We start from the raw sequence: 16222 nt of genomic DNA, 5'->3' as shown, positions 1-16222 counted from the left end.
GGGCAGATATTTGGCAATACCTGCACATAGTCCTTTCGTGGGGCCAATTTTCGTGGATGACTTAAATTTTACAGGTTCATGGGGATGTAATTTCGTGTATTCATATATATCTACAAAAGGGAATATGACTTTATTACCCTAATTCATCAATTCGTGAAGGATGTTATTTCGTGGATGAGAGGTACCCACGAATTCCACGAAAAATAAGCCACCACGAAATCTAATGATTTCACAGTATCATTCTTTTATTTTGTTTGTACAAGTTTTTAACATACTCTAATTCATAGAGATTTTCTAATGTTCAACCAAAATTTCAGCGTCAATTGTAGAATTATAAGCAAGATACAGAGCTCACAGTTCGCCTAGGTTTGATTCATAATTTGTTCACATGAGTTTATTACATTCAGCTTATGATTTTTAACTTGGTATTTCCTATTCAGCATTTAAAATGGAAAAAAAGAATGGCCTAAGATTTTATATTCTTTTATTCACTCAAGACCCGTTCACTGGTATTTGAGGTTCAAAATCAGTTTATACAAATGTACACAAACACAGTCCAGGATCACATGTACAGTAGGAGTAATAATGACGAAAAAAGGTTAAGTTTACAATACAATAAGATGTTAAAGTTGGCTTCTGAACGAACAGACTTTGAAAATTTTCTTAAGAGGCAGTCTACGATAGAACCATGCAAAATCAAAATTTTATAATGAAGGGTGTAGATTAATTTTCATAGTTTATCTGGATATATCTAAAGTATATTGTCTATTTTATCAAATTTTCATGGTTAAATTTATCTGCACCACTGAAATCCCCCAGATAAGACCATTTCTATTTTTAGCTCATTATTCATAATAAATTTCATGCATGAATAAGGCTAATTTCATAGAGTCATTTAAGTATTAAATAGAGTTTAATCATACATGGAGTCAGATTCACATAACATCTGATACAAATACCTTTGATTTGGTGCACACATATTTTTTAATTCATTCGTTGATTTTAAGCTAGATGATCAAATATTATAATAAGATAGGTAATGTCCAAAACACACTACTTCTCTTAGTAGGATATAAAACCTCAAGAAACGTTTTAAATTTAGAGTTTCTTGGTTCAAACAATAGAATTGTCCATAAAAAAATATATTTAAATGGGAATTTGGTTGCAAATAAATATTAAGCTTATATTCCGGTGTTTAAATTCGGGATTTTTACAAATTAAATTATCTCCCTTTGTGGAACTCTCGTGTAAAGAAGATAAAGAAGAATGATTGGAGAAAGCCAGATGTCAACAAAATGGATGGTTTGAAATGTAGTTTTGGTGAAAATTGTAAAGAGAAAGCAGATAATATACTTTAGGATTGTAAGAAAAACACTTCAGCACACTTGAGATTTTTTTAATGTACCTCTGAGTCAGATTTTGTACAAATACCAGAATCATCGTGCTGGTGTGCATGGGTTGAGGCTGTCAATTTTCAGCGGGCGTAGTGTCCTAAACACAGGCAGGAATATGGAATTCAGTGGAAAAGGAAAAGGAGAACATGCTGTCATTCACTACATAAACAATCTCAATCTGGCATAATCGCGAGTGGAATTACATTCATTCAAAGCCGAGAGACATGGATGAAGCTGAGCACACATTTTCCAACTGGTTCTGGTAAGAAAAAATTGCCTTTACCCAATGACATAATTCTTAACAAACCAAAAATATTTATATAACAGTACTCTTATGTGTACCAGTAAATATTGCTAGGACAAACTACATGTATGTATGCATAAAATAAATGCACATCAATATCAGATTAAAACTGCCCCCCTCCCAATTTTATTAGATATCTATGGAAAAGATATACAGTTCAGTTTTTATAGTGGTATAGTGTTCTAAACTTAAAATTTACTTGTTGAAATACTCATACAAATTTGAAAACCTATTTTTATTATTCAAGGAATGAATTAGTGCTTTTATAAACCCATGCTTGATCTCAATTTCCTTACCTGTTGTCACTGATAAATTATTGTTTTGATTATGAACAAAAACTCTGTTAAATGAACCAACGTTTACGGGGAAATTAATGCATAATGGACACATCAGAATGATCAGATGTTTGGAATTTTACCATTAATAGGTGTTCGCAGAAAACGCATTGAGAGAAAACTGTGTCAAGATTAATACAGATCTGAAGGAGGAGTTGAAAGGTGTGTTTTTTACACAGTTGATTGACTGAATTATTATTATGTATTCAACTCATAAAACTTTGTTGTACATTACATATGAAACAGAAAATATAAATACAAAGGATCGAGTTGAGGAGTACTACATGTAAGAACAAAGATATTAAGGGGGGGGGGGGGGGGGGGGGGGCGGGGCATGCCAGGCCTGGATCTTTCATTTAAGTATTTAAGAGAAAAACAGGTTTATGCATAAAAATGTCTTAAAAATCAAAGGGAATTTCAAATGGTTAATGTATTTGTCCCATTAAGATAGCATTATAGTTTGTATTCATGCTAAAAACTTATTTAGCTGGACAACATTAGATTAACTGATAATAACAGTGTCTTTTAATGGTTAAAAATCTTTAATCATCTACACTTTATATTTAGTTATTTTACAATATGTCTATAATTGAGAGTTCAACTAATCAACATTTGGGATATCCAATTGATACTTGTATATGTACATTAGATATTGTGTATGAAAATCAGAAATAAGATTTGGCTATATTTTTGTTAATATATAGACTACATATACATTACCGGTATATTAGATATACATTAAATGTACTCTTTTGTAGAAATATGCTGTTTATTAGAGAGAACTACAGATTCTGAAGCAATGGACGCTGATATATCATTTTCTAACCCAAGAGGTATAACAGTGAAAAAATATTACATGATGTACAAGATGATTAATGACGCATACTTGGCATTATTATCATAGATTATCATAGATATTCCAAATATGAATTTTTTGACCCTTTTCATTATTGCCGCATGGGTGGTATATATGTTTCTTGAACTGTATGGTTGAATTTCAGTTTTACAGTTCAATGAGTTTAAATGTGATTCAGGCACAAGGACAATGCTAAATGTAGATAAAAGTCACTGTGATCATCTTATGGATCGAGGTCATTCAAAGATTGGCTGCCACTTGAAATGATTATCATATGTAAATTTTACAATGCATAATTTTTTCTGAAATGTCATATAGTTGTTATTAAAGCTGTCAATGCTTTACATGTGTATTATAGTGGTACATATATGTGTGTATCCAACAGCTGAGTTTAGTCTAATACTTTGAATACATATATTTTAATGAATATACCGGTATATATTTATTTTCAGATTTTGATCTTCTGTCATCTCAGAAAACTGTGGGGTCTGATCAGTCCAAAGATGAAAGAACAGAGCATGAAATCTTAAATGAAGCTGTGAAATTATTGTCATATGGAAAGTACTCCCCTGTAAAATCACAGCCATCTATGAATCTTGATCAACTTCAGTATTCAAAGAGAATTGTGATACATGCATGAATTCATATTAATTATATTTTCATGTTAAATACTACTCGAAAACCATTGTCAACCTCCGCTTCGCGTCGGTTGACAATGGTGTCCTTGGGGTGTCAATTTCAACTGTTACCCTCCCAAACAGGCACTATTTATATAATGTTAGTCCTCTAATAGCACTACATGTGTATGAGTTGATGACGTAAGTCTTCTAATAGCGCTACAGGTATAAATTGATTATTTTAGGCCATTAATAGACAAACATGTATCAATTGAGGATGTAAGCTAGATAATAGCACTTCATTAATGATTTGATGATAAGAGTTGTCTAACATCACTTGTATGAATTGATGATGTTATTTGGCCAAAAGTGCTACATGTATGAATGTTGGCGAGTAGCTCTACATGTATGAATTAATGATGTTAGTTATTTAATAGTGCTACATGTATGAATTGATAATTTTATTTGTCTAATAGTGCTACAAGAAGGAATTGATGATGTAAGTTTGCTAAAAACATTACATAATTAATATATGACTTGATGTTGTCTGTTCTATAATAGCATTTCATGTACGAATGATGATGTTAGTCCTCTATTAGCACTACACATATATGAATTGATAATGTTTTTGTACTAATAGCGCTACAGGTATGAATTGATTGTTATTTGGCCAATAGCGCTACGTGTATCAATTGAGGATGTAAACTTTATGAATGATTTGATGATAAAAGTTGACTTATAGCACTAGTGTGAATTGATGGTGTTACCTGGCTAGCTAATTGTGCTATACGTTTGAATTGATGATGTTCTTAGACTAGTAGCGCCACATGTATGAATTGATGAGGTTACATGTATTTGGCTAACAGCGCTACATGAATTAATGATGTTATTTGGCCAATAGTGAAACATGTACATTCATGAATTAATGATCATTGTTGTCTTAAATTGCTACATGTTTAAATTGATGATGTTAATTGGCAAATAGTGATTCATGTATGAATTGATGTTGTTTGGTTATCAGTGCTATATGTATGAATCAATAATGTTATTTAGCTTTTAGTGCAACATGTATGAATGATGATAAAGGTTGTTCAATAGCACTACATGTATGAATTTATGATTTTATTTGACTAAAAGATAAGTGCTACATGTGTGAATTGTTGGTGTTTGGTTATTAGTGCTACATGTATAAATTGATGGTAATACATGTATTTGTCTAACAGTGTTAAATGTATGAATTGAAAATAGATGTCTTATACGGCTACATGTATAAATTAATGATTTTATTTGACTAATAGCACTACATGTATGAATTGATGTTGTTATTTGGCCAAAAGTGATACATGTATTAATTGATAATAGTTGTCCACTATTGCTACATGTATAAATTGATGATTTTACTTGACTAATAGCACTACATGTATTATTGATGATGTTATTTGGCTAATAGGGATACATGTATTAATTGATGATGATAACTTTCTAAATTTAAATTAATTGCACATCTCTGTCTTTTTTTCGTATGTAACTGAATAATGAATATTTCAATTCACTGATTTTGTATCTTTTTTTCTGAAATTAAAATTCTCTTTCCGATGTATTCATTGTAGGTTGAAATTTGGTTGTATTGCATATTTTATTTCATAGCTTTATAAACAATGGCTTTTCATATTTCATGAAAATAACTGCAATAATTTGGTCTTTGCTTTTTGCTCCATTTGAAGCAAAGGCTCATTACAAGTATTTCTTATAAATGAGTGTTACATGTAGGCTTTTCAGGATTTTTTTTTTCATATCAGGTGGTTATATCTACATTTTGAAGTTTATAACTGTAACAAATAATCCATGAATATTAAACAGGTTATTTATTAAGTTAAAGATTGTTATTTGCTGTGTTCTTCTCAGATATCATCTTAACAATATACTTATGTTGTAAACTCTGCTCAAAAATACAAATGTATATGATAAAAAAAATGTTTGATATGTACATTCATTTAAATTTGAATACATGTAACATGAAATCCATTGTTATTGTATTTTAACAGTTTAATGTCAAAGCGGATGCTTATATAAATTGAGGTGCTGTGGGACATAATTCGATTTTAATATGGATTAATGTACATTGTGATTGAAATACTTTCACCGGTTTAAAATTTTCAAATTTTACAATATTTAACCAAAAAAGAGCTTTTAAAAATATTTGGAGAGGTAAAAATTGTAAAAACCCAGAGCGGGAGTCAAACTCATGACTTACAGATTCGTAGTACACCCTCTAACCCACTGCGCGTCGCTGTTAGGTGACAAACTTAATGGTCCAAGTTTCCTTTCAATTGCAGCCCCCCCCCCCCCCCCCCCCCCGCCTGAGGGCAATTCATAGTAATTCTGTGTGTTTAATTTTTAAGACTACTTAATTCTCCATTACTACTTGTTTTATTTGGCAAGGAAAATCTAAATAATTATGTAATAGCATTTTTCTTACCCTAGATAAAAGTGCACCATGTCCACCCCAACCCCCTCCCAAATCCACCCACCCCCCCAAAATTTCCACTGAATTTCATTTGCAACCAAATTCCCTCAACCAGATTAAAGACAAATAAAGACCATATAAGCTGACAAAATATTATATTAATTGATGCGTTTCTTGGGCAGTTATGCCAGTTTTAGTGCAAATAGGTCAATTTTGGTAAAATTTCAGTATTTTCATGAAGTTAAGGCCCACATATCTTTGTGTATTGTGTTTAGAAATTTAAATTCCTTATTATTCAGAATACCTATGGGTTTTCACAATGTGAAGAAACGGGTTTCATTCAATTGCAGTGTGTAATATTTCCAGTAAACTAAAAAGAATTGTATGCTGTCTAATTTTTCAAAAGTTCTATAAATAGAACAAGGGAAAAACCCAAGTACCATCCGTTTCCATAGTTACTGATGTAATGTAATAAAAATCATTCTCATTATAATCGAGTTAGGTTATCATGAATATCTGTGCCAAGTCTCATGAAATTTCGATATACTTCCATTGATAGCCATTTGCATGGTTCTATGGTAGACTGCCTCTTAATAAATATTGACAAATTTTTTACTTTTTTAATCTTTAGTTTTTAAGATCTGTGTACAAACATAGAATTGTGAGCAAATCTCTGTATCTTGCTTATAATTTGAAGCTTAACCCTCAAATATGGTTAGTAAATAGAAATTGAAAACAATTAAACACAAGAAACATTCACTATAACAAATAAAGAACAATTTATTTTTTCGAAATGAATCATATATATACATGTATATACCTACATATTTCCGTCAGCAATGTCAAACTTTATTTAAACTGAATAAACTCGAGAAAATGCCGAGCATCGCAACAAAACCTATTGCATTAATCTACCATTACGCAAAAGATAATGCCGATCGAATTACCGATAGAATGAATTGTATTTCATTATTTTTTGATACATCAGATTTTGCTTAATGTGCGCAGGTAAACAGTTAACTGTTTGATTTACCGAAGTCTCTGTTTGATTTGATACGTAAAAATCACGAAATAATACAGACGATAGTTCCCAGGTTACAAGCAGAAATAATGAAAACGAAACGAAAATCGGAACAAGTTAACACCAACGTCATGTGTGAAAACTGTCAACGCATTGAAATATTTAGCCTGAATTTACTTCACAAAATCGGCAACAATATTTTGCATGTTTCAAAAATTTCCCTTCATACGCGAACTGTTGCACAACAAGCAAATTCATCATAGACAGATCAACCCTTTTTCGTAAAATGTCATGGCTGCTTTAAACAAAGAACCTCGTTTTAGAAGTATGGAATACGAGTCTAGGTAAAATGGGTATGCAATCCCGGGCCGTGGCAAAATAAAAGCCAAGGCAGATCGACAATCATTAATTCCAAATACGCATTATTTTGCAGCAATATTTACAGCGAATACAAATATACTAGTCCATCAAATATCCTGAAATTTTAATTAGATTGGCAGATTAATAACTGCCAATCTTTGTTTTGCCCAGACCAAGTCTTGCCTACCCATTTTACCAGATGCCGGATTACCGGATGCCGAACCCGAAGCTATTAAACTGATTGAAACACGCATTTCCTTTATTATTATTTTCGTAATAACTCAGATTTGAAACAGAATTAGCACTTAATTTTTGCAATTTATATTTTCCTTCCCATAAGGATAATTTATGCTAAACTACGTTGAATTGGAATCAGTAGTTCTTGAGAAGAAGATTTTTAAAAATTAAATTTTTAATTTTTAAAGATTTTAAAAATGCACCCCCCTTTTTCTACAGTTTCAAGGTTTTCTCCGCTTTGAATACAGATCAGACTTTTATTTTTGCAATTTATATTTGCCCTCACATAAGGATGCTTTGTGCCAAATTTGGTTGAAATTGGATAAGCGGTTTTAGAGAAGAAGTTCAAAATGTAAAAAGTTTACAGACGGACAGACAGACGGACAGACAGACGGACAGACGGACGACGGACAAAATGTGATCAGAATAGCTCACTTGAGCTTTCAGCTCAGGTGAGCTAAAAATGTGTCAAATAAACAACCAAAGCACTGACAGGAAATCGTTATCCGCTTGACTGCCCAAAGTACACAGGCCTGAGACAAGTCCGTGTATAACATCACATGGTGATCGATGATCCCCGATCAACCAGTACTTTAAAAATTTAAATATGATATATTTTAGTTATATTAAGTAAGGTCAATTAAGCAATTTTTTGAAATATCATTAGAGATATTGTATTATCTCGCACATACCCACATTATAAATGGAATACACGCATTTCGGAATATTTTTACATGTTATCTGAATAGCTGGAGAAAAGAAGACAATATGTACATATCTATAGTCTGTTTAATAATTAACCAGCAATTGTGTAGAAACTACTTATCTTGTGAACATTATTTATTTTTTATTCAATATTATTTCAATAAATCAATTTTTCTATAAACGTAAACTAGTATCTTTATTTTTGTAATTATTTAAAGTTTTCAACTATCTTTTTATTTTACTGCTTAACATTTTTTTAATACAGACTATAGACAGGTAAATTTTAAGGTATCACATGGATGCGTGAATACGAGGTGGGGATGACCCCGTTTTTACCGTGGGTAGACCTTACAATTACATAATCTTGCGTAATATCCTTAAGTTAGCACATTAAATCAACTACTTAATGATTTTGGTGTTGTAACGGGCTTGCGGGAGGTGTTGGGGATGAGGGCTCAGTCCTGGTCTCCATCTCTCTCATCTTCACTCGAAGTTCCTAGTCGGATCCGGAATCAAGGACAACGGCTCTGTCAACTTCTTTGGCCCAGCCCCACTGAACATCATACTCCTCACCAACAGTGATCGTAATGTCACTCTCACATTCTCACGACTCCGCACTTGAAAATTGTCATCGCAAAAATACCGCACAAGAAAATGTCTATCTTCACGCACACCAGAACGCCTAGCCATTGTTTTATGAAAATCACAGAATATACGTGTATATATCTTTTCAGGGCAACACTTAGTTTAAAACTGAATAAAACCCGTGCGATGTGTGAAAATTATGAGTACCTTTTTCCTTTGTGTTTTGATTAGGAGAACTGATTTTCCTTTGAACATTTAATTGTGGGCATGTGTTTTTATAAGGCTACAACTAGTCAGTCTACAGAGCTGGTTAAAATCAATTTTTCAAACAAATTATAAAATTTTTATCAAAACAATGACGCTTGTTACAGCAATTATAAGGACGTGATTTTCCGTAATAATGAGCCATTAAGCCACTTTTAAAATTTGAATGAATTTTTAACGGTTTGATAGGATAAAAAGATAATATGATATTGAAAATAAAAATATACATACCTGAATATTTATAAAGTAAAATATTTAATTATGTACATAAGTCTTATTAATTTTACATTTTTTGGGTTAGATTTTAAAATTTAATTTAATCGTATATCGATATATCAATTAGTTAGTAAAGCATGATTTTTCAACCACCTGCGGGTATGGCTCATTTCAACTTGGATTGTACAGATAACAGCTTTAAATGATTAGAATTAAAATATTACCCGAGTATTACCAAATAAACAGCAAATATTAAAAAATATAAATTTACCTTCAAAATATGTGATTTTCTATAAAAGGATCATGATTATCTTTATGCATTTGTTAACTTACATTTATGTTTAATGCATGTTATATATTCTTTAATCGAGGGAGATAACTCGTGTTCCTTTTCGATACTTTTTAACACCTGTAATCGATCGTTCAAACCGCAGGGGTGTTGTCATTATGGGTGATTGAACCACAGGGGCACGCGGTTTTTACCTGAGACAGGTGTTTAAACCATGTTGCAATTTGGACCGCGGGGGTGCGCGGAAAATACGGGATCCGCGTTGACAGTACTGTAGTTGCAACAGGGTTTCAGATTGCGTCCGCCATTGGCCAATATTTGCTGATAAAAATTCAAAATGGTTGAAAAAATATAATAAAGCAGCCAAAAAGGTTTATATTTTGTGTATACACTTCAGACATAATGGCCAGTCAAGTTCATTGTGTAATGGCCAGTTGCGGTATGTCTGTCAATATTCAACCTATTATGTTTGCTACCTTCCACATCTACAGATTTTACCACCCAATGAAAGTTGCGAATTTATTCTTAATTTTCCGAACAATTTTCTAAAACATCATATCATTATACGCATCCAAAAATTTAAGAAATTTTCAATCAAGATTTCTAAATAGTAATAGATATGATGCAATAATAATGAATTCAAAAGGATTAAAAGTAATAATGTTTCCAGATATATACCATAACACAGAAATTTATTTAATGAATTGATAGATAATTAGCTTAGGTGAGCTAAAAACACAAGGTTGGATGTGCTACCATACGTATTCATGCCTCCAGGCTAGGTTACTATCCCCCGGTTAACACCAGTTTGCACACATTGCAAGGAAGTGATAAACAAACGATCTTAAATTAATCCAGCCGTACTGAATAAATGGGTTACAAAATATTGATGCAATTTCAGACATTTTCTTACGATGTGTATTAATTTAAGGAATGCATTTTATTTCCGTTTTGTTTAAAACTGTAAAATAAGAGTAAAAGGCTTCTATGATAACGTTATTGGATTAAACCATTTATTCATTCAAACTTGGGGTAATTTTCGACCAATTCTTCAAAGTTGACCTATTTATACTTTTTTTTTTATTATTTTGCTAAAAAGGGCTCCTTCGCCCTATTAACAGGATTGACCTAATTTTCAAAAATACAGTAATTAATTAATTATAATTATCTTAAAAACCCAAACACCTTAAAAGGACTAAGTGCGGTTTTATGCAATTTTTGCCCCCCAAAATCAAAGTTCTTGAAAGAGCTTTAAAATAAGGTGAAAGATAGTTAAAATCATATTGGAATTAAAAGTGTAAAAGGTTATCACCATAGTGACGTCATAATGTAGAAATGACGTCATGAATATTGCATTATTTTGATAAATTGATGTTTTGTGGCAAAATATGGGTGTTTTCCGATGATTTTTCGACTTGGAAACATCGAGCGCAGGCTTGCTCAAGTACCATTTTTTAGTATGATATGTATAACTATCTGAAGAAAAACATATGTTAAAATCGCACTTGAGCAGACCTGCGCTCTATACTTCCGAATGCAAAATATAGAGCAAAAATGAGAATATCCTCATTTGTTTGCAAATTTGCGGGAATTAGGTCATTTAGGTGACGTCATAGATAAACAGCGAGTGAGCAATGATGACTAAAATCAAGATTAAAGTTATAGGCATCCTCTTTACAATGATTTGTGAAGATTTCATTTTTATACGATACTACTGAAAAATTGGTTGAAATCGGGGGCAGATATTTGACCATACCGCACATAGTCCTTTAGAAACTTATGTCATCTTCAAATGATGTACTTCTTATGAAAATGTGTAAATATTTGATTTGGTCGGTCATCCTACGTAACAACTATAAAAAATTCATTGTTTACTTTATTCTGTTTCTCTTATGTTAATCCTGCTTTTCTTATACTTTTGTATATAATTATTTTATGAGTGAAAATAAATGAACTTGAACTTATGATTTATTATTAATAATTATAAAATAAATAAATCCATAAATTAAAGTCATTAATTTATTGATAATTAAAATAACATAATTATGTACTATTTATTGCACAAGTAAATTTAAAAAGTATTTTATTAAAGTATCTAATAAAATCCAATAATTATAAACTTAAAAATCTGGTCTTGGTCAGTTGAATAGAGCAGGCAGCTATCTTGACCATGACATAAATTGCCTTAGGGTGGAAATTACTGTAATTAAGGTTCTGTCCAAAAATATAATGTATCTAGATATTCCATTGGTTTTTAGTTTTGTGTTCTTTGATTTCATTGGTTGATTGAGATTTCCCTTCAAATTCTTGAGCTGGTTTTTCATGTTTCTTTGTTACATCAAAGAGACTGGAGGTTATTTATATTTGAAAGCTGACTTTTGATTCACGACAAACTCTACCTTTTGGTAAGTTAATATATTTTTTATTATTTTTTTTTTCTTCTATTTTCACAATCATATATGCTTTCATAATCAAGGTAATACATATGGAGTTTTTTGGCATTTTCACTTTCACACTCTTTCTTTCCCTTTCACACTCTCTTCTCTTTCACATTTTCTTCAAAGCAAATGCAAACAAAAAAAGAAAATAATAAATATAAATAAATAGATAAAGTTAATATTACCGTTACTAATTCTAACAATTTCAATCAACTGTTCTACATTTCTTTATCAGGTCCAGTACAATCTCTTGATTTAGCTATATAGCTTGAAAAAGCTATATAGCTTTATAAAGCTATTCAAAATAGCTTAATAAAGCTATTTCTTTGCAGTTTTTGAAGAAAATATTTATTGTAAGAAATGGATGAAAAATCGCAATTAACTTGCTACTCATATTTGCGCCATTGACCATTATAAACTTGACCCAAATTAAAGCTAATTTTAACACTGCGTCTTTTAAACACTTTTAAGCAAAAAATATATTTCCATTGTTTGGGTAACTGTTCACCACTTTGTGTGCAATGAGGCCTGGATAAGTATGATTTCCTCTCATTGTGATAAATTATTACCTGGAATCAATTATCTTGTTCACCATAAATGACCACCTTTATATTTCATTCAAGAAGTAACTGTGTGGTCATGAATCAGTTGCCCCAAAACTTGTAGTGCAAAGTCTCTTTTAAAAGGAGACGCAAATTTATGAGTAATCTATACATGCATTGTTAACAGAACAGTTCAAAGTTGAAAATTATCACTGCACTAAAGTGCGATTTTTTATACATGCTGAAATAATTAAACATTTATGAAAAATGTTTGACAAAATAGTTAAATGAAGCTACTCTGAATAGCTTAATAAAGCTATTTAGCTTATTCAAGCTATATAGCTAAATCTGGAGATTGTACTGGACCTGTTTATGAGTGAATTCTAAAATTTTAATAAATTAAAATCAAAATTCAATTTAAATGAAAATAATAGTTTATGCATAGTAATAGTGAATGATTTTGTGAGATATCAACTTTTTAATAGATAAGAATAACATGAATATGTTTACCTTTTTTATCCCTTTATATTGTGAAAATAAGTTTATTAATGTAAAATTTATAATAATTTGTAGTAGTTGACACATATGCCATACCAGATAGTATACTGTATATTGAATATTCATGTACCATAAAATATATGGTACATGTATGTACAACAGCGCATTCCCTTAGAATGGTTTTTTATCCATATTCAATGATTTATATTTAATATAGTGACGTCTTTATAGACATTAGGCCAAATAAAAAAATCTGTTGTTCCGGTCACCCGACCTTCCCTATTTTATACCCCCGACCGTAAACTTTTTTTCGCCAATTTTCAAATTTTTCCGTCACTGACTTTGATATTAGATTTAGTTTCATGCAGCAATGGCGGCCTTCAATTAGCGTGGGAACATTTTAATTCCTATCAGTTGATGGAAAAGAAGATCAATCAAGAAGTGTTTGTACCTTTTGTGCATCACAATAAATAAAATAAGACCAACCTAGGGGGCGACATACTCGCTTTATGATCTATAACTTCTCAGGAATTTCCTTCGAAAGAGATGTTGAACATGTTGAAGTCACTCTGTATTCTGAGTTCACAATCGTGTAAATTAACGAGGCCGGGTCTAATTAGTTCTGCCCTAGATTTTTTAATGAAATTTTTTACCTGAATTTCTACTGATATAATTATTATTTTAAGATTACAAAAAAAGACATTTACCACACCGTTTGTTTAGGGGGTCATCTCAAAGTTTGTTAGTTTTTAACATAGGACCCTATGGGAATTCGCTTGAAATGTATCAATTTTGCAAAAATTTTTAAACTTCTGCCCTAGGGATTTCTTTTTCTGTTCTACATATTAAAGTTATTGCTAAAAGGCATCAAATGGTCAAATAAAAAAAACCTTTTACCTCCTGGTTTGTTCCAGGGGTCTTATCAAAGTTGATTTTTGTATGCCCAATTTCCCAGATTTGTCAGATAATGGCTATTTTTTATTTGACAAAGGCGGAAAAGGTGATCTTTATAGTATTATTAAAGTATTCAGACATATTGAAGTAATAAAAAATATATAACATCACATATTAAGGGTCATTAATATAAAATACATGGTTACTGTCTTGAAATATATGAATTAAGCTATATTTAGGCGGGTTAAGAAAACGTGACAAAGGGCTAGACCTGCTGAACCCTCTTCACGTTTTCGACCCGAGCCCAAATATAGCTTATACTTCGAGACAGTTATGTTTATTCCACAATATAACATTAATTTTACGCATTAAACGAGCCATTTTCAACAAATTTCGCTGAATGTCTGCAGTTGAAACTATCACGCCATGGCGTCAACCAAGCAAAAAGATGACGTCACAATACAAATGAAACGCTGCGCGAAAGCGTGCGTACTCGTTCTGTACTCGGCCTCGTTAAACCCAAAGGCAATAAAATGAAACTGAGGCTGTGAAATTGATAATTATCCCCTGTTGTGATTTACAACTTGCCCCTGTCTTATCTTTAGAGGTTATAAATACGGGTGATACAACCACATATGTGCATTGAAAATTACAACTGATGTTTATTTCTTTCAGTGATTATATCATAATCAGTTTCTAGCTTTTAATCAGTTAATAACACTGCCAAATTAAAGCTGAAATAATCATAAAACAAGTTGTTAACAGTTATTTTAAAAAATAAAAGATCCTCTGCATAACATTTGTAATTGGGTCAAAGGGTTGTACTAATACCTCCAAAATACACCAAAGTACGAAGACTGATTTTATTTTTCATTAAGCTAGCACAACTGCAAAACATTTCATATATATATAAAATGCATGAATACATCAAATAAATTAATTTCAAAAAATTGGATAATTTTTTTTAAAATTTTAGATTGCTGTTATAGTTTTTATTGATTTGTTTCTAATCCAATCTAAATCATTAAGGACTTAATCTTTGTATATCATCATTAGCATTATGCTATAGTCAAGAAATGGAAGTCTCTCTGATTTCTCAAGCTTCTACCTATTTTTCTGTATGATAGAAGTGAATCTCTCTAAAATGTTGCTCTAAGTTGGTCCCTAAATTGAATTGTAATGGAATCTGCAAGGTAATTTAAAAGATCATTTTTGGGAGTTGATTTTAATCAACTCTCCTATGCAGTTACTCAGACAAACCGAAAGTGAAACGGTGTTTGGACCTCAGCACAAATCATTGCTGCTGACAAAAATTAGTTATTGAAAATAATTGATAAATTTGATGTAATGTCATGCTAAAGCATTGTTTTCAAGGAAACTTATTCATAAATACCTTGAAAATAGTCAGATTTTAAATGGTACGAACAATTTAAATATTTTATATAGTCGTATGTATTCCTACGCCAGAGTTCAATATAGTCTCGTTCAACTCGACGCTCGGTTGTCTCCGTAAATCCTTTTGCTTGGATCCATACAATGTTTAAGAAATATATCTATTACTGATACATAGTTTGATTCAATTAATTTTATCTTTAAATATTATTTAACATGATTAATTCATATGGGTTTTTTTCGATATTATAATAAATCTTGTCAAAAAAGTCCAAAAATTCATATTATAAAAATGGGCTTAATTCAAATTAAAAACTACATGTACTTGTCATGCAAAATAACATATCACTGATTTTGAAATAAATAAACATCGACAAAATCAACTCCCGTCAGTTCTTCAGTATTTTGATTTCAATTTAAAATGAGAAATATTGAGATTGACTTTTGTTCAAATAAATCGAATAAAAATGTATGGAACCATATCATTCTGAATCAAAATTGAATCAAATTGAATGAACTCCGAATCACCCCAGCCCTAATTAATACTGCATGAACATGTAATACTTTTTTGTATTAAAAATTTGTATTTAAAAATTATTTTTCATTGTTTCATAGTTAAAAGCTAGATGCTCCCTACCAATCTTGATTTAGTAAATTTATTTCACTTAATAATGCCACCTGCAATGCAGTGCTAGGTCTAAGTACTAAGAAAATTATTTCATACATTTCTACTCTTTAAACAAAAACAAAAACTCAAAAAATCCCTACTTATACCTACTCTTATTTTTTTAAAGATGTTACCGGAACC

The 16222-nt window shown here is 31.1% G+C and overlaps 1 protein-coding gene and 1 long non-coding RNA gene across 2 annotated transcripts in view; one reads left to right on the top strand and one right to left on the bottom strand.

The window, feature by feature from the left end:
• The window catches only part of LOC128183550 (major vault protein-like), a 182739-nt gene that overhangs the window by 162927 nt on the left and 3590 nt on the right, over positions 1–16222 (bottom strand). The gene's annotated exons all lie outside the window — the stretch shown is intronic.
• LOC128183555 (uncharacterized) lies at positions 666–6554 on the top strand. Its single transcript, XR_008243623.1, has 5 exons — positions 666–1362; positions 1502–1656; positions 2126–2195; positions 2792–2866; positions 3342–6554. It is a non-coding gene; the product is annotated as an uncharacterized LOC128183555 (long non-coding RNA).

The sequence above is a fragment of the Crassostrea angulata genome, chromosome 5, assembly GCF_025612915.1.
Source record: "Crassostrea angulata isolate pt1a10 chromosome 5, ASM2561291v2, whole genome shotgun sequence".
Taxonomy (NCBI): Eukaryota; Metazoa; Mollusca; class Bivalvia; order Ostreida; family Ostreidae; genus Magallana; species Magallana angulata.
The sequence above is the reverse complement of the archived record's forward strand: the minus strand, read 5'-3'. Positions and strand labels throughout refer to the sequence as shown.